The following is a 19,282-nucleotide window of genomic DNA, read 5'->3' as shown; positions in this document are numbered from 1 at the left end:
CCACCTCACCCAGACACACTGCACCAACCCACCTCACCCAGACACACTGCACCCACCCACCTCACCCAGACACACTGCACCCACCCACCTCACCCAGACACACTGCACCCACCTCACCCAGACACACTGCACCCACCCACCTCACCCAGACACACTGCACCATCCCACCTCACCCAGACACACTGCACCCACCCACCTCACCCAGACACACTGCACCCACCCACCTCACCCAGACACACTGCACCCACCCACCTCACCCAGACACACTGCACCCACCCACCTCACCCAGACACACTGCACCCACCCACCTCACCCAGACACACTGCACCCACCCACCTCACCCAGACACACTGCACCATCCCACCTCACCCAGACACACTGCACCAACCCACCTCACCCAGACACACTGCACCCACCCACCACACCCAGACACACTGCACCCACCCACCTCACCCAGACACACTGCACCCACCCACCTCACCCAGACACACTGCACCCACCCACCTCACCCAGACACACTGCACCCACCTCACCCAGACACACTGCACCCACCCACCTCACCCAGACACACTGCACCAACCCACCTCACCCAGACACACTGCACCCACCTCACCCAGACACACTGCACCCACCCACCTCACCCAGACACACTGCACCCACCTCACCCAGACACACTGCACCCACCCACCTCACCCAGACACACTGCACCAACCCACCTCACCCAGACACACTGCACCCACCCACCTCACCCAGACACACTGCACCAACCCACCTCACCCAGACACACTGCACCCACCCACCTCACCCAGACACACTGCACCCACCCACCTCACCCAGACACACTGCACCCACCCACCTCACCCAGACACACTGCACCAACCCACCGCACCCAGACACACTGCACCATCCCACCTCACCCAGACACACTGCACCCACCCACCTCACCCAGACACACTGCACCCACCCACCTCACCCAGGCACACTGCACCCACCCACCTCACCCAGACACACTGCACCAACCCACCTCACCCAGACACACTGCACCCACCCACCTCACCCAGACACACTGCACCCACCCACCTCACCCAGACACACTGCACCCACCCACCTCACCCAGACACACTGCACCCACCCACCTCACCCAGACACACTGCACCCACCCACCTCACCCAGACACACTGCACCAACCCACCTCACCCAGACACACTGCACCCACCCACCTCACCCAGACACACTGCACCCACCCACCTCACCCAGACACACTGCACCCACCCACCTCACCCAGACACACTGCACCAACCCACCTCACCCAGACACACTGCACCCACCCACCCCACCCAGACACACTGCACCCACCCACCTCACCCAGACACACTGCACCAACCCACCTCACCCAGACACACTGCACCCACCCACCTCACCCAGACACACTGCACCATCCCACCTCACCCAGACACACTGCACCCACCCACCTCACCCAGACACACTGCACCAACCCACCTCACCCAGACACACTGCACCCACCCACCTCACCCAGACACACTGCACCATCCCACCTCACCCAGACACACTGCACCAACCCACCTCACCCAGACACACTGCACCCACCTCACCCAGACACACTGCACCCACCTCACCCAGACACACTGCACCAACCCACCTCACCCAGACACACTGCACCAACCCACCTCACCCAGACACACTGCACCAACCTCACCCAGACACACTGCACCCACCCACCTCACCCAGACACACTGCACCCACCCACCTCACCCAGACACACTGCACCCACCCACCTCACCCAGACACACTGCACCCACCCACCTCACCCAGACACACTGCACCAACCCACCTCACCCAGACACACTGCACCAACCCACCTCACCCAGACACACTGCACCCACCTCACCCAGACACACTGCACCCACCCACCTCACCCAGACACACTGCACCCACCCACCTCACCCAGACACACTGCACCACCTCACCTCACCCAGACACACTGCACCCACCTCAGCCAGACACACTGCACCCACCCACCTCACCCAGACACACAGGGGGTCTCTATCCAGGGGGTCTCTATCCAGGGGGTCTCTATCCAGGGGGTCTCTATCCAGGCGGTCTCTATCCAGGGGGTCTCTATCCAGGGGTCTCTATCCAGGGGTCTCTATCCAGGGGTCTCTATCCAGGGGGTCTCTATCCAGGGGGTCTCTATCCAGGGGTCTCTATCCAGGGGGTCTCTATCCAGGGGGTCTCTATCCAGGGGTCTCTATCCAGGGGGTCTCTATCCAGGGTGTCTCTATCCAGGGGGTCACTATCCAGAGGGTCTCTATCCAGGGGGTCTCTATCCAGGGGTCTCTAACCAGGGGTCTGTATCCAGGGGTCACTATCCAGGGGGTCTCTATCCAGGGTGTCTCTATGCAGGGGTCTCTATCCAGGGGGTCTCTATCCAGGGGTCTCTATCCAGGGGGTCTCTATCCAGGGGGTCTCTATCCAGGGGGTCTCTATCCAGGGGGTCACTATCCAGGGGGCCTCTATCCAGGGGTCTCTATCCAGGGGGTCTCTATCCAGGGGGTCTCTATCCAGGGGGTCTCTATCCAGGAGTCTCTATCCAGGGGGTTTCTATCCAGGGGGTCTCTATCCAGGGGTTCTTTATCCAGGGGGTCTCTATCCAGGGGGTCTCTATCCAGGGGTCTCTATCCAGGGGGTCTCTATCCAGGGGGTCTCTATCCAGGGGGTCTCTATCCAGGGGTTCTCTATCCAGGGTTCTCTATCCAGGGGTCTCTATCCAGGGGGTCTCTATCCAGGGGGTCTCTATCCAGGGGGTGTCTATCCAGGGGTCTCTATCCAGGGGGTCTCTATCCAGGGTGTCTCTATCCAGGCGGTCTCTATCCAGGGGTCTCTATCCAGGGGGTCACTATCCAGGGGTCTCTATCCAGGGGTCTCTATCCAGGGGGTTTCTATCCAGGGGGTCTCTATCCAATACAATACAATACAAATCGCTTTATTGGCATGATAAGGTACATCTTATGTTGCCAAAGCATCAAAATACATTTATGGTTGAACACATAAACGCGGTTCCATTCATACAGTGTATAAACAGGTATATCCCTGAGTGTATAAATATACATTCGCATTGTTTATATATACTCTTGTCTTAGTTTACTGGTTGTCCCTCTGTTCATGGCAAGCTGTAACATAGTGTGCCGCCAGTGTTACACAGCTTCTCTCCTCCCCCAGTAGGAATGGGAGTTTTTGGTTGTCAGTCAGATTTCTGAATTCAGGGCATATTTGTGAGAATTTTTGATAGAAATTCTCTCTGATGCCCTGATATTTTCCACAGGCTGTGAGGAAGTGCATCTCTGTCTCAACTACTCCCTGACTGCAGTGAGAGCATATCCTGTCTTCTCTTGGCAGCCTGGTCTGCCTGTGTCTGCCTTTTTCGATCGCTAGGCTATGTTCGCTAAGTCTGTACCTTGTCAAGGTTCTTCTCAGTTTGTTATCCTTTACCATGGTCAGGTAATCAGCTATGTTGTATTGTCTGTTTAGGGCCAAGTAGCAATTGAGTTTGCTTTGGGTTTTTGTTGTTTCTGCCCAATATGACAGATATTTTTCCTTTTGCTTAGCGACGATTGTGTTGGGTCGAATTCTTTGTGTTACCCTGTCACTGTCCTGGGGCTGGTTATTGTTAGTATTGTTATTAGTTACTTTATTGAGTCCCAGGACTAGTTGACTGAGGGTATTCTTCTTTATGGTCAGCTCTTGGCATTTCAGGGCGTCGTAGTGATAGCATTGGGGGTTGCTCATTTGTAGGTGATTCCAAAATTTGGTGGCTCTTTTTTGGATAGTGATTATTAATGGGTATTGGCCTAGTTCCGCCCTGCATGCGTTGTTTACTGTTTTCCTTTGAGTCCGGAGGATACTTTTACAGAATTCCGCATGTAGGATCTCAATTGGGTGTTTGTCCCATTTTGCAAAATCTTGTTGTGTTAGTGGTCCCCAGACCTCACTGCCATAGAGTGCAATTGGTTCAATTACTGATTTGAAAATTTTGAGCCAAATGCTAATTGGGATTTCTATTTGGATTGATTTTTTGATGGCATAGAAAGCCCTTCTTGCTTTCTCTTTCAGTTCATTCACAGCCAGTTTGAAGTTTCCCGTAGAACTGACTTTTAAGCCCAAGTATGTGTAGTGAGTGGTTTGTTCAATTTTGGTTGTTCCTACTGTGAAATTTATTGTGGGTCCATGTTGTTTGGATCTTTGCTGGAACACAAGGACTTTGGTTTTTTGGGGATTTATTGTCAGGGCCCAAGTCTGGCAGTACGACTCCAGCAGGTCCAGGTTCTGCTGTAGACCCTCCTTAGTTGGTGACAGCAGAACCAGGTCGTCGGCATAGAGGAGGAATTTAACCTTGGATTCATATAGGGTGAGGCCGGGTGCTGTAGATTGTTCAAGTAGTTTTGCCAATCCATTAATGTAAATATTAAAGAGTGTCGGTGAGATTGGCGAGCCCTGCGTCACCCCCCGCCCCTGTGGGAAGTATTTTGTTTGTTTGTCTCCAATTTTAACTGCACATTTATTGTTTGTATACATTGATTTAATTACATCATATGTTTTACCTCCTACCCCGCTTTCGATAAGTTTCAGGAATAAACCGTCATGCCAGATGGAGTCGAAAGCCTTCTGGAAATCTACAAAGCATGCGTAGATTTTGCTTTTGTTATGGTGAACGTGTTTGTCAATTAGGGTCTGTAGGGTGAAGATATGATCGGATGTTCTATAGTTTGGCAGGAATCCAATTTGGCTTTTACTCAAGACATTGTGCTCTTCAAGGAAGTTTATAAGTCTTTTGTTTATGATGCTACAGAATACCTTCCCCAGGTTACTGTTTACACAGATGCCTCGATAGTTGTTTGGGTCGATTTTGTCCCCACTTTTGTATATGGGTGTTATGAGTCCTTTGTTCCAGATGTCAGGGAAATAACCGACACTCAGAACCAAGTTGAAGAGTTTTAGGATAGCCAGTTTCAGTTTGTCGTCTGCGTGTTTAATCATCTCGTTTAGTATGCCGTCTGTCCCGCAAGCTTTTCCTGGTCGCAGGTCCTTGAGTTTTTCAAGAAGTTCTTTTTCTGTTATTATGGCGTCTAGCGGGTTTTGGTTATCTTTTATGGCCATTTCAAGCTTTTCAAGTTTTTTGCGTATTTGGTGTTGCTCTGGTCCTAGTGTGTTTTTCTGGTATAATTTTTCAAAGTGGTTTACCCATGTGTCCCCATTTTGAATGGACAAATCGTCGTGTTGTTTTTTGTGTAGTGTTTTCAAGTTGTCCCAGAAACAATTCGACTCAATGGATTCCTCCATGGAGCTGAGTGTATTCTTAATAAATTGCTCTTTTTTGGTCCTGAGTGTGTTTCTGTATTGTGTTAGCGTCTGACAATAAGTAAGGCGTAATTCCTCGTTTTCTGGATGTCTGTGTTTTTGGTTTGATAGTTTTCTAAGTTTTTTCCTCATGTTATGGCAATCATGGTCAAACCATTTTTCATAGTTTTTTGTTTTGGGTTTGTTCTTGCGAGCTTTCAAGTTTGCATTTGTTGCCAAATTATCAAAAATATTGTTTAGTTTACTAACTGCCCGGTTTACGCCTTCTTTATTGTGAGTGTATATGTTATCCAGAAAGGTGTCTAAGAGAGCTTGAGTTGATGCATTGCTAATTGTTTTCTGGTATTTTTCCGTGTCGTTTTTGGCCCATCTGTACGATTTTTTGGTGTTGTACAGTTTACTGGGTTGTGTTTCTATGTTGTTTGTTTCTGTCTTTTTGAGAAACATAGTAATTTGACTGTGATCTGACAGTGTTGTTTGTGGTTTGACTGTGAATGCTCTGAAAGAGGATGGGTCCAAGTCTGTAATCATATAGTCTACTGTGCTGCAGCCAAGAGGTGAGCAGTAGGTCGATCTTCCTAGGAGGTCTCCTATGAACCTACCATTGACAATGTACAGACCCAGGTTTCGACAGAGCTGTAGTAGCTGTTTACCGTTGGTATTTGACTGCTTGTCGCAGTTATGCCTGTATGGAAGGGAAGGGATGTCAAAGTGGTTATTCCCGAATACGTAATTGTTTCCCTGATTATTGGTGAAGTCTGGTTCTTCGCCCGTTCTTGAATTGAGGTCCCCACAGATCAACACGTTCCCCTGGGCCTCTATCCAGGGGTCTCTATCCAGGGGGTCTTTATCCAGGGGGTCTCTATCCAGGGGGTGTCTATCCAGGGGTCTCTATCCAGGGGGTCTCTATCCAGGGGGTCTCTATCCAGGCGGTCTCTATCCAGGGGGTCACTATCCAGGGGTCTCTATCCAGGGGTCTCTATCCAGGGGGTCTCTATCCAGGGGGTCTCTATCCAGGGGGTCACTATCCAGGTGTCTCTATCCAGGGGTCTCTATCCAGGGGGTCACTATCCAGGGGTCTCTATCCAGGGGTCTCTATCCAGGGGGTCACTATCCAGGGGTCTCTATCCAGGGGGTTTCTATCCAGGGGGTCTCTATCCAGGGGGTTTCTATCCAGGGGGTCTCTATCCAGGGGGTCTTTATCCAGGGGGTCTCTATCCAGGGGTCTCTATCCAGGGGGTCTCTATCCAGGGGTCTCTATCCAGGGGGTCTCTATCCAGGGGGTCTCTATCCAGGGGGTCTCTATCCAGGGGGTCTCTATCCAGGGGGTCTCTATCCAGGGGGTCTCTATCCAGGGGGTCTCTATCCAGGGGGTCTCTATCCAGGGGGTCTCTATCCAGGGGGTCTCTATCCAGGGGGTCTCTATCCAGGGGGTCTCTATCCAGGGGGTCTCTATCCAGGGGTCTCTATCCAGGGGGTCTCTATCCAGGGGGTCTCTATCCAGGGTGTCTCTATCCAGGGGTCTCTATCCAGGGGGTCTCTATCCAGGGGGTCTCTATCCAGGGTGTCTCTATCCAGGGGGTCTCTATCCAGGGGGTCTCTATCCAGGCGGTCTCTATCCAGGGGGTCTCTATCCAGGGGGTCTCTATCCAGGGGGTCTCTATCCAGGGGTCTCTATCCAGGGGGTCTTTATCCAGGGGGTCTCTATCCAGGGGTCTCTATCCAGGGGGTCTCTATCCAGGGGGTCTCTATCCAGGGGTCTCTATCCAGGGGGTCTTTATCCAGTGGTCTCTATCCAGGGGGTCTCTATCCAGGGGGTCTCTATCCAGGGGGTCTCTATCCAGGGGTCTCTAACCAGGGTTCTCAATCCAGGGGTCTCAATCCAGGGGGTCTCTATCCAGGGGGTCTCTATCCAGGGGTCTCTATCCAGGGGGTCTCTATCCAGGGGGTCTCTATCCAGGGGTCTCTATCCAGGGGGTCTCTATCCAGGGGGTCTCTATCCAGGGGGTCTGTATCCAGGGGGTCTCTATCCAGGGGTCTCTATCCAGGGGTCTCTATCCAGGGGTCTCTATCCAGGGGGTCTCTATCCAGGGGGTCTCTATCCAGGGGGTCTCTATCCAGGGGGTCTCTATCTAGGGGGTCTCTATCCAGGGGGTCTCTATCCAGGGGGTCTCTATCCAGGGGGTCTCTATCCAGGGGGTCTCTATCTAGGGGGTCTCTATCCAGGGGGTCTCTATCCAGGGGGTCTCAATCCAGGGGTCTCTATCCAGGGGGTCTCTATCCAGGGGTCTCTATCCAGGGGGTCTCTATCCAGGGGATGTTCCTTGTTTCGGGATCTTGCTCTGCGTCCATTGGCCTATCTAACAAGCGTCAGTGTGGAGCGTGTTGGGACATCCTGTGGACGTACAGATGCAGGAGGAGCAGGACAATCGCAATCGGCAAGCAGCGTGTAAACAGATCAGGCAGATTAATCCCGGACCTCTTTGCTTCTATTTCACAGTGTTGTTCTTTCCCAGCTGCCCGCTGCCTTGTCTGAGCTGTAACATTTTAACAAGATTACAAGGCTGTTAAGCGAGAGCTGGGCAGGTGCTGCTGATAAGGTCAGGAGTCGGGATGGTGATAGCGAACTGAAGTGGAACCCAGACCTATGGGCTCAGAGAGGCTCGTTATTGGCCAACAGTTTACTCCCGTGGGCCACCTTTAGTCGATGGGGTTTAATTCGATCCATGCAACCAATCTTCAGCCACTTGTCTTTCACCTCTTGGAGCCTGGATTGCAACCCAGTCTGTGACAGATGCAATGATTACCAGCAGAAAACGGCCATCTAACTCAGTGCCCGTGACACGATTAATTGGTCTGGGAGAGGACAACACAGCACACTGTGCAATATGGGGACAGTGTAGAGGGAGCTTTACTCTGTATCTAACCCCGTGCTGTACCTGCCCTGGGAGTGTTTAATGGGACAGTGTAGAGGGAGCTTTACTCTGTATCTAACCCGTGCTGTACCTGCCCTGGGAGTGTTTGATGGGACAGTGTAGAGGGAGCTTTACTCTGTATCTAACCCATGCTGTACCTGCCCTGGGAGTGTTTGATGGGACAGTGTAAAGGGAGCTTTACTCTGTATCTAACCCCGTGCTGTACCTGCCCTGGGAGTGTTTGATGGGGCAGTGTAGAGGGAGCTTTACTCTGTATCTAACCTGTGCTGTACCTGCCCTGGGAGTGTTTGATGGGACAGTGTAGAGGGAGCTTTACTCTGTATCTAACCCATGCTGTACCTGCCCTGGGAGTGTTTGATGGGACAGTGTAGAGGGAGCTTTACTGGCTATGATAAATTGACCCTTAGTGTTAGGGGGATTAAATACATGGGGTTACGGGGATAAGGTGGGATATGTGTTGGTGTAGGGATTACGGGGTTCGGGTGGGATATGTGTCGGTGCAGGCTCGATGGGCCGAAATGGCCTCTATCTGCACTGTGGGGTTTCTGTGATTTCTGTGATGTAGAGGGAGCTTTACTCTGTATCTAACCTGTGCTGTACCTGCCCTGGGAGTGTTTGATGGGACAGTGTAGAGGGAGCTTTACTCTGTATCTAACCCGTGCTGTACCTGCCCTGGGAGTGTTTGATGGGACAGTGTAGAGGGAGCTTTACTTTGTATCTAACCCATGCTGTACCTGCCCTGGGAGTGTTTGATGGGGACAGTGTAGAGGGAGATTTACTCGGTATCTAACCCGTGCTGTACCTGCCCTGGCAGTGTTTGATGGGACAGTGTAGAGGGAGCTTTACTCTGTATCTAACCCGTGCTGTACCTGCCCTGGGAGTGTTTGATGGGGACAGTGCAGAGGGAGATTTACTCGGTATCTAACCTGTGCTGTACCTGCCCTGGGAGTGTTTGATGGGACAGTGTAGAGGGAGCTTTACTCTGTATCTAAACCGTGCTGTACCTGCCCTGGGAGTGTTTGATGGGACAGTGTAGAGGGAGCTTTACTCTGTATCTAACCCGTGCTGTACCTGCCCTGGGAGTGATTGATGGGACAGTGTAGAGGGAGCTTTACTCTGTATCTAACCCTGTGCTGTACCTGTCCTGGGAGTGTTTGATGGGACAGTGTAGAGGGAGCTTTACTCTGTATCTAACCCGTGCTGTACCTGCCCTGGGAGTGTTTGATGGGACAGTGTAGAGGGAGCTTTACTCTGTATCTAACCCGTGCTGTACCTGCCCTGGGAGTGTTTGATGGGACAGTGTAGAGGGAGCTTTACTCTGTATCTAAACCGTGCTGCACCTGCCCTGGGAGTGTTGGATGGGACAGTGTAGAGGGAGCTTTACTCTGTATCTAACCCGTGCTGTACCTGCCCTGGGAGTGTTTGATGGGACAGTGTAGAGGGAGCTTTACTCTGTATCTGACCCGTGCTGTACCTGCCCTGGGAGTGTTTGATGGGACAGTGTAGAGGGAGCTTTACTCTGTATCTAACCCGTGCTGTAACTGCCCTGGGAGTGTTTGATGGGACAGTGTCGAGGGAGCTTTTCTCTGTATCTAACCCGTGCTGTACCTGCCCTGGGAGTGTTTGATGGGACAGTGTAGAGGGAGCTTTACTCTGTATCTAACCCGTGCTGTACCTGCCCTGGGAGTGTTTGATGGGACAGTGTAAAGGGAGCTTTACTCTGTATCTAACCCATGCTGTACCTGCCCTGGGATTGATTGATGGCACAGTGTAGAGGGAGCTTTACTCTGTATCTAACCCGTGCTGTAGCTGCCCTGGGAGTGTTTGATGGGACAGTGTAGAGGGAGCTTTACTCTGTATCTAACCCGTGCTGTACCTGCCCTGGGAGTGTTGGATGGGACAGTGTAGAGGGAGCTTTACTCTGTATCTAACCCATGCTGTACCTGCCCTGGGAGTGTTGGATGGGACTGTTTAACTCGTGCCCTCTGTTTGCCAATATACCCGAAGGCCCATTGACCCATCATATGGAACCAGACGGGTTTACAGCACCGAAGGAGGCCATTCAGCCCATCCTGTCTGTGCCGGCTCGTTGATAGAGCAATCCCAAACTCATCCCACTGCCCCGCGCTCTCCTCTGTATCAAATATTTATCCAATTTTCCTTAAAACGTTGCAGTGGTCTCCCCGCCCCAACCACTCTCCGTGCTCCCACAACGCTCTCTCTACAGGAGTTCCTCCTCACTCGCTCAGTGACACAGCCCCAGTATCTCAAGCCTCTCCTCAAAGCTCCAGTCTCCCATTGCTGGCATCAACCTTGGTGACTCTCGGCTCTCTCCGCTGTCCAACGGGACTGCCCAGCTCTCTCACCATGGCTGAACCAATGGTTTGCACTAATTGGTCATTGCTCCTTTACGCTTGTACTTTGCGACACTGTTCACAGAACTCCAAAATCCTGCTGGCCTTTACTATACGGCTATCCCGGTGCGCACTCCGAAACAAAACGGACCCTCCCTAATGAGGCGAGAGCAAACAAGAAACGCAGAGACACTGAAGATCAATAGCCGAAGAATTGCTCACTTCAACGGGAGATTCATCTCACATTTTTACCCCTTACAGTAAAAGATTTTTATTTTGACAGTATCCAGACACATGGAGAACCTTTAAGAGGAGGGGGTTGGGTCGGGGGTGGGAGGGGAGGGGAATAGAGCAGAGGGGAGGGGAGGGGAAGGAAATTCTCATCCTTGTTTTCAAATCCCTCCATGACCCTCGCCACCCTCCCTATCTCTGTAACCTCCTCCAGCCCTACAACCCTCCCTATCTCTGTAACCTCCTCCAGCCCCTACACCCCTCCCTATCTCTGTAACCTCCTCCAGCCCTACAACCCTCCCTATCTCTGTAACCTCCTCCAGCCCCCACAACCCTCCCTATCTCTGTAACCTCCTCCAGCCCCTACAACCCTCCCTATCTCTGTAACCTCCTCCAGCCCTACAACCCTCCCTATCTCTGTAACCTCCTCCAGCCCCCACAACCCTCCCTATCTCTGTAACCTCCTCCAGCCCCGACACCCCTCCCTATCTCTGTAACCTCCTCCAGCCCCACAACCCTCCCTATCTCTGTAACCTCCTCCAGCCCTACAACCCTCCCTATCTCTGTAACCTCCTCCAGCCCTACAACCCTCCCTATCTCTGTAACCTCCTCCAGCCCCACAACCCTCCCTATCACTGTAACCTCCTCCAGCCCCTACAACCCTCCCTATCTCTGTAACCTCCTCCAGCCCCTACAACCCTCCCTACCTCTGTAACCTCCTCCAGCCCTACAACCCTCCCTATCACTGTAACCTCCTCCAGCCCCTACAACCCTCCCTATCTCTGTAACCTCCTCCAGCCCCTACAACCCTCCCTATCTCTGTAACCTTCTCCAGCCCTACAACCCTCCCTATCTCTGTAACCTCCTCCAGCCCTACACCCATCCCTATCTCTGTAACCTCCTCCAGCCCTACAACCCTCCCTATCTCTGTAACCTCCTCCAGCCCCTACACCCCTCCCTATCTCTGTAACCTCCTCCAGCCCCACAACCCTCCCTATCTCTGTAACCTCCTCCAGCCCCTACAACCCTCCCTATCTCTGTAATCTCCTCCAGCCCCACAACCCTCCGAGATCTCTGCGCTCCTCCAATTCTGGCCTCTTGAGCATCCCCCGATTTCCATCGCTCCACCATTGGCGGCCGTGCCTTCAGCTGCCTGGGCCCCGAGCTCTGGAATTCCCTCCCTAAACCTCTCCGCCTCGCTCTCCTCCTTAAAACCTGCCTCTTTGACCAAGCGTTTGATCATCTGTCCCTAAGATCTCCTTCTGTGGCTCGGTGTTTGATAATCGCTCCTGCGAAGCGCCTTGGGACGTTTTACTACATTAAAGGCGCTATATAAATGCAGGTTGTTGTGGTGCCTGAACAAGGTGAGAGTTGTGTGGATTGGGCAGGAGGTTTTTGGAAAGGTCTGGCATGTCGGAGGTGAAATCGGGTTGTGTCTATTAACGGTAAGAAAGCTGGTTTGATGCACTCTGCTCCAACTAACATGGTCTCAATTTACTCACTGCGAGTCCCTAAAGGGACATCATCAAACAGGCTCGTCATTTACAATTAAATAACACAGGAGCACAGGTCCAGGCAGCAGGGGCTCGCAGGGCCACTGAGATAACATGTCCAAGGACAAACTGTGACTGCGTCACCTCCCCCTGAGCATTCTGCCCTCCTTTACCAAGTGTCCATTACTCACAAGACAGCCTCACCTCTAATTAAATGGGATGAAACACTTCTGTTTTTCACTTAACTCCATGAGGGAGAAAGGAATAGGAGGATATGTTAGGAACATAGGAACAGGAGGAGGCCATTTGGCCCCTCGAGTCTGTTCCGCTATTCAATTAGATCATCGCTGATCACTCGTATCTCAGTTAGAAACTAGTGGGTTCAAGTCCCACTCCAGGGACTTCAGGACATAAATTTAGACTGACACTCCTGTACAATACTGAGGGAGTGCTGCACTGTCGGAGAGTCAGTACTGAGGGAGTGCTGCACTGTCGGAGGGTCAGTACTGAGGGAGCGCTGCACTGTCGGAGAGTCAGTACTGAGGGAGTGCTGCACTGTCAGAGAGTCAGTACTGAGGGAGTGCTGCACTGTCAGAGAGTCAGTACTGAGGGAGTGCTGCACTGTCAGAGAGTCAGTACTGAGGGAGTGCTGCACTGTCGGAGAGTCAGTACTGAGGGAGCGCCGCACTGTCGGAGGGGCAGTACTGAGGGAGTGCTGCACTGTCGGAGAGTCAGTACTGAGGGAGTGCTGCACTGTCAGAGAGTCAGTACTGAGGGAGTGCTGCACTGTCGGAGAGTCAGTACTGAGGGAGCGCCGCACTGTCGGAGGTGCAGTGCTGAGGGAGCGCTGCACTGTCGGAGAGTCAGTACTGAGGGAGCGCCGCACTGTCGGAGGTGCAGTGCTGAGGGAGCGCCGCACTGTCGGAGGGGCAGTACTGAGGGAGCGCCGCACTGTCGGAGGTGCAGTGCTGAGGGAGCGCCGCACTGTCGGAGGTGCAGTGCTGAGGGAGCGCCGCACTGTCGGAGGGGCAGTACTGAGGGAGCGCCGCACTGTCGGAGGGGCAGTACTGAGGGAGCACCACACTGTCGGAGGTGCAGTGCTGAGGGAGCGCTGCATTGTTGGAGGGTCAGTACTGAGGGAGCGCTGCACTGTCGGAGGGGCAGTACTGAGGGAGCGCTGCACTGTCGGAGGGGCAGTACTGAGGGAGCACTGCATTGTCAGAGGGGCAGTACTGCGGGAGCGCCGCACTGTCGGAGGGGCAGTACTGAGGGAGCGCCGCACTGTCGGAGGAACAGTACTGAGGGAGTGCTGCACTGTCGGAGGGGCAGTACTGAGGGCGTGCCGCACTGTCAGGGGCAGTACTGAGGGAGAGCCACACTGTCGGAGGGGCAGTACTGCGGGAGCGCCGCACTGTTGGAGGGGCAGTACTGAGGGAGCGCTGCACTGTCGGAGGAGCAGTACTGAGGGAGCGCCGCACTGTCGGAGGGGCAGTACTGAGGGAGCGCCGCACTGTCGGAGGAGCAGTACTGAGGGAGCGCCGGACTGTCGGAGGGGCAGTACTAAGGGTGCGCCGCACTGTCGGAGGGTCAGTACTGAGGGAGCGCTGCATTGTTGGAGGGTCAGTACTGAGGGAGCGCCGCACTGTCGGAGGGGCAGTACTGAGGGAGCGCTGCATTGTTGGAGGGTCAGTACTGAGGGAGCGCTGCACTGTTGGAGGGGCAGTACTGAGGGAGTGCTTCACTGTCAGAGGGGCAGTACTGAGGGAGTGCTGCACTGTCGCAGGGGCAGTACTGAGGGAGCGCTGCACTGTTGGATGGTCCTCACACCATCAACTCGTGGGAGCAGCCTTTCCCCGTCTAGCCTATCCAAACCCGTCATAATCTTGTACACCTCGATCAAATCACCCCTCAACCTCCTTTGCTCTAATGAAAACAAATCCAGCTTCTCCAACCTGTCCTTGTAGCTAAGATCCCCCATCCCCGGAACCATTCTGGTAAATCTCCTCTGCACCCTCTCAAGGGCCTTCACATCCTTCCTAAAGTGTGGTGACCAGAACTGGACCCAATACTCCAGTTGTGGCCTAACCAGCGCTTTATAAAGGTTCAGCATAACTTCTCTACTTTTGGACTCAATACCTCGATTTATGAAGCCTTTCTTTCTTTGTTTCTGTATTTTAACTCCATCTACCCGCCTCGGTTCCGTAACCCTTAACACCCTAACCCAGCAAAAATCTATCAATCTCAGTTTTGAAATTTCCAATTAACCCCTGGCCTCGACAGCTTTTTGGGGGAGAGAGTTCCAGATTTCCACCACCCTTTGTGTGAAGAAGTGCTTCCTGACATCACCCCTGAACGGCCTGGCTCTAATTTTAAGGTTCTGCCCCCTTGTTCTGGACTCCCCCCACCAGAGGAAATAGTTTCTCTCTCTCCACCCGATCAACTCCTTTAATCATCTTGTGCTGATGGGGTGAGGTGAGGAGGGGTGGGAGGAGGCTCGTGTGGAGCAGACACACCAGCACGGACCACTTGTGTTGAACGGCCTGTATCTGAGCTGTAAATTCGATGTAATATCTCTTAAACGTCAAACGAAACCCAACCTTCCTTCTCTCTGCACCTCCCCAAAAAAGAGCTGGGGGTTTCTGCTACCAACAACAGCCAATCAGGTGCTTGCTTCTGTGTCGTCCTCCCCCTCCCCCAATGGGTCCAATAACAAGGCGGTCTCACATTCCAGAGGCTACGTCGGCCAATGGAACTCCATCATTGGCTCCCCCATGGGACGGGGGGCCGGCGGAGAGAGTAAATCACAGGCCAGTCGCCCAATTCTCTGCGAAGGTCACCAGGGTCGTAACCTCTGGGAGTCACAGTTCACTGATCAAATAGAAGGCCTCTACAACCAAATCCCCGGCAACGCTAAACAAATCATCGCCTTGGTTACCGAGGCCCTTAGTCCTTGAGCAATTTACACTGCTGATTGGAAGGCCAAATATTCGCCCAAATAGTCCCTGGCGAAGCCTCGGGCCTAAACAGATTGACACCGCTCAGTAATCAAGGAAAGAGTTGACTTTACATAAAGGAATCTCTGCCTGATTGTGGACTGTGTGCTTGGGGTGGCCACCCGCTGGTTTCTCACGACTGAGTGGCGAGAGGTGGCAGACTATTTGACCATGGGTTGTCTCACACCAAGAGTCCTATTGCCCCCACCTGACGTCCTCACACACACACACACGCACTTCCCAGCTGAGAGCTCTGGACACTGGTTAGGGGTGTGATTCCCTGGCCAATTCTCTTCCCCCCCCCCTTTTTCCTCGCCCATGGGCACTGAGGCTAATTGCAGTTTGCCCTATCGCGGCTGGGGCCTAAGCTCAGTTAACACAACACAGAGCACAGATCAGACCTGGCCTGTGTGGCTCAGTACCTCAGCGGGCAGTATAGCTCCTCACTGAGCCATCAGAGAGACGCTGAAAGAGTCGATCACACTGGCAGAAGCTGATAACTTCCATGCCCGTAGTCCCAACCTCCAACCCGTAGGAAGGGTGAGACCATTAGCGCCAAGGAGACATGCTCCCAGGATGCATTAGGGCCTTTTATTTTTTTTGTGATATAGCACAGGAGGAGGCCATTCGGCCCATCGTGCCTGTGCCGGCTCTTTGAACGAGCTCTCCAATTAGTCCCACTCCCCCCTGCTCTTTCCCCACAGCCCTGTGAATGTTTCCCCTTCCAGTATTTCTCCAATTCCCTTTTGAAAGTTACTATTGAATCTGCTTCCACCGCCCTTTCAGGCAGCGCGTTCCAGATCACAACAACTCGCTGTGTAAAAACATTCTCCTCATCTCCCCTCTGGTTCTTTTGCCGATTATCTTCAATCTGTGTCCTCTGGTTACCGACCCTCCTGCCACTGGGAACAGTTTCTCCTTATTTACTCCATCAAAACCCCTCATGATTTTGAACGCCTCGATTAAATCTCCCCTTAAACTTCTCTGCTCTAAGGTGAACAATCCCAGCTTCTCCAGTCTCTCCACATCACTGAAGTCCCTCATCGCTGGAACCATTCTGGTAAATCTCCTCCGCACCCTCTCCAAGGCCTTGACATCCTTCCCAAAGTGTGGGGCCCAGAATTGGACACAATACTCCAGCTGGGGCCTAACAAGGGATTTATAAAGGGTTTAGCACAACTTCCTGGCTTTTGTACTCTCTGCCTCTGTTTATAAAGCTCAGGATGCTGTATCGCTTTTAACAGCCTTCTCCGCCTGTCCTGTCATCTTCAAGGCCACACCTAATAGAAACTGGGATGGATGTGGGATGGGGAGTGGGAAATCCCATCATTGCTTGAAAGGGTTCGATAGGGCAGATGTAGAGATGATTTCTCCGTTCTTATGGGGAGACCAGAACTAGGGGCCATCAATATAAGACAGTCACTAATAAATCCAATCGGGAATTCAGGAGAAACTTCTTTCCCCAGAGAGTGGTGAGAATGGGGAACTCGCCGCCACAGGGAGTGGTTGAGGCGAATAGCAGAGATGTATTTAATGGGAAGCTGGATAAACACATGAGGGAGAAAGGATTAGAAGGATATGGTGATAGGGTGAGATGGAGAGGGGTGGGAGGAAGCTCATGTGGAGCGTAAACACCGGCACGGACCAGTGGGGCCGAATGGCCTGTTTCTGTGCCGTGCGTTCGGTGTGATACCCTGGACCGGTTGAAGTGGAGTCACGTGACACGCGAAGGGTGGCTCTCAACGGGCCAACACGTACCTTGTCCGACCTTGAGGGTGACCTTCATCCTTCGTGTGTTGCAGGCTCCTCCATGTCGATTCTCCAACCCTTCCTCATGGCCCTCGGAGGTTGCTGTGAAAGACAAAGAACAAACGTTAGCGGTGTTGGTGGGGGGGGGGTGGGGTGGGGTCATCAGTCTCAGCCGCCGATCGCGAGAGGCAAAGGTCAATAGAATGTCCAGCGCAGGGACAGGCCGTTCTGCCCCACGGTCCGTGCCAGTGTTTATGCGCCACACCAGCCTCCTCCCACCCCCTCTTCATCATCTCACCCCATCAGCTTGAAAGAACGACTTTGCGGGGAACATTCAACATGGCGGCCATCTTACAAAACCCTGAAAGGGTTTCAGAGCTGCGATTAAGTTTGATCCTGGGGTGCGGGCACTCTGCCCTAGACCACGGTCTTGTGCCAGTCACATATGACACGCCAAGTTCCTCAGTTGCAGCTTTAGTGGCAGGGGGAAAGCTCACCCTTCCCAAAGGAAGGAAAAACTTGGAAGCTGAGATCCCCACCACATTCTTGTTCCCTCCCGACGGACCCAAGGATGAGGGACTTCAGTGATGTGGAGAGACTGGAGAGGCTGGGATTGTTCTCCTTAGAGCAGAGAAGGTTAAGGGGAGATTTAATCGAGGTGTTCAAAATCATGAAGGGTTTTGATGGAGTAAATAAGGAGAAACTGTTTCCAGTGGCAGGAGGGTCGGTAACCAGAGGACACAGAGTGAAGATAATCGGCAAAAGAACCAGAGGGGGAGATGAGGAGAATGTTTTTACGCAGCGAGTTGTTGTGATCTGGAACGCGCTGCCTGAAAGGGCGGTGGAAGCAGATTCAATAGTAACTTTCAAAAGGGAATTGGATAAATACTTCAGGGGGAAAAATTCACAGGGCTGTGGGGAAAGAGCAGGGGGGAGTGGGACTAATTGGAGAGCTCGTTCACAGAGCCGGCACAGGCACGATGGGCCGAATGGCCTCCTCCTGTGCTGTATCAGTCTATGACTCTATGATTCCTGTTGACTAGCTCGATGACATCACTGGTGGGGTCCCATGAGCTTCACTCTCTCGGCAGAGCAGCTCCACTTCCCATTAATCGGTCAATGATCTGGCCAAGATAGGGAACTCACCCTGTGGGGAACAAATTGATTTATCTCATCTTTTCCACTTCCAGTAGACAACTCGGCTCACTGGGCAGCACTCTCGCCTCTGACTCAGAAGGTCACAGGTTCAAGCACAACTCCAGAGACTTGAGCACAAAATCCAGGCCGACACTCCCAGTGCCGTACTGAGGGAGCGCCGCACTGTCGGAGGGGCAGTACTGAGGGAGCGCCGCACTGTCGGAGGGGCAGTACTGAGGGAGCGCCGCACTGTCGGAGGGGCAGTACTGAGGGAGCGCCGCACTGTCGGAGGGGCAGTACTGAGGGAGCGCCGCACTGTCGGAGGGGCAGTACTGAGGGAGCGCCGCACTGTCGGAGGGGCAGTACTGAGGGAGCGCCGCACTGTCGGAGGGGCAGTACTGAGGGAGCGCCGCACTGTCGGAGGGGCAGTACTGAGGGAGCGCCGCACTGTCGGAGGGGCAGTACTGAGGGAGCGCCGCACTGTCGGAGGGGCAGTACTGAGGGAGCGCCGCACTGTCGGAGGGGCAGTACTGAGGGAGTGCCGCACTGTCGGAGGGGCAGTACTGAGGGAGCGCCGCACTGTCGGAGGGGCAGTACTGAGGGAGCGCCGCACTGTCGGAGGGGCAGTACTGAGGGAGCGCCGCACTGTCAGAGGGGCAGTACTGAGGGAGCGCCGCACTGTCGGAGTGGCAGTACTGAGGGAGCGCTGCACTGTCAGAGGGGCAGTACTGAGGGAGTGCCGCACTGTCGGAGTGGCAGTACTGAGGGAGCGCCGCGCTGTCGGAGGGGCAGTACTGAGGGAGTGCCGCGCTATCGGAGGGGCAGTACTGAGGGAGCGCCGCACTGTCGGAGGGGCAGCACTGAGGGAGCGCCGCACTGTCGGAGTGGCAGTACTGAGGGAGCGCTGCACTGTCGGAGTGGCAGTACTGAGGGAGCGCTGCACTGTCGGAGGGGCAGTACTGAGGGAGTGCCGCACTGTCGGAGTGGCAGTACTGAGGGAGCGCCGCACTGTC

General features: G+C 53.6%; 1 pseudogene across 1 annotated transcript in view; it reads right to left on the bottom strand.

The window, feature by feature from the left end:
• LOC147091128 (ephrin-B2-like) overlaps positions 1-19,282 on the bottom strand; it is a 376,707-nt pseudogene that overhangs the window by 103,098 nt on the left and 254,327 nt on the right. Inside the window, exon 3 of the transcript XR_015075379.1 lies at positions 17,142-17,234. The product of XR_015075379.1 is annotated as an ephrin-B2-like (transcript). The remainder of the gene's footprint in view (positions 1-17,141; positions 17,235-19,282) is intronic.

Source organism: Somniosus microcephalus, unplaced genomic scaffold, assembly GCF_052327205.1.
Source record: "Somniosus microcephalus isolate GS21.2 unplaced genomic scaffold, FLI_Smic_1.0 unresolved_chr4, whole genome shotgun sequence".
Taxonomy (NCBI): domain Eukaryota; kingdom Metazoa; phylum Chordata; class Chondrichthyes; order Squaliformes; family Somniosidae; genus Somniosus; species Somniosus microcephalus.
This window is presented reverse-complemented; position numbering and strand designations above follow the sequence as displayed.